The 341-nt window shown below is 29.3% G+C and overlaps 1 protein-coding gene across 1 annotated transcript in view; it reads left to right on the forward strand.

Moving 5' to 3' along the window:
- The window catches only part of LOC119590467 (homeobox protein Nkx-2.4-like), a 53,973-nt gene that overhangs the window by 29,845 nt on the left and 23,787 nt on the right, over positions 1-341 (forward strand). The window lies entirely within an intron of this gene.

Raw genomic sequence — 341 nt, forward strand, 5'->3', positions numbered from 1 at the left:
TTCTCCCTTAGCTTCTCTTCATCACAAAGCATATGATTAATAATTTCCTCGCACACCGACGTAATATAGACATCGAGAAATGAAAGCCTTTTGTTTAAATCATGAATGTCTGCTGAAACCACTTTATAAAAAGTTTTTGAGTCAGAAAAGAATCAAATTTAAAAAATTTTAAAATTTATTACAAAAATATTTTGTTATTAACAACGTATAATTTTGCATTATGATATACTTCTATTTTCTTCGCCTTAATTTCACGTTCTGCATGTTTTCTTTTCGGACACGAAGAATAGCTGTGAAAAAAACCCTTCTCTTTTAAAACCCCACTCTTTGGGTTTTTTTTT

Source organism: Penaeus monodon, chromosome 27 (assembly GCF_015228065.2).
Source record: "Penaeus monodon isolate SGIC_2016 chromosome 27, NSTDA_Pmon_1, whole genome shotgun sequence".
NCBI classification, from domain to species: Eukaryota; Metazoa; Arthropoda; class Malacostraca; order Decapoda; family Penaeidae; genus Penaeus; species Penaeus monodon.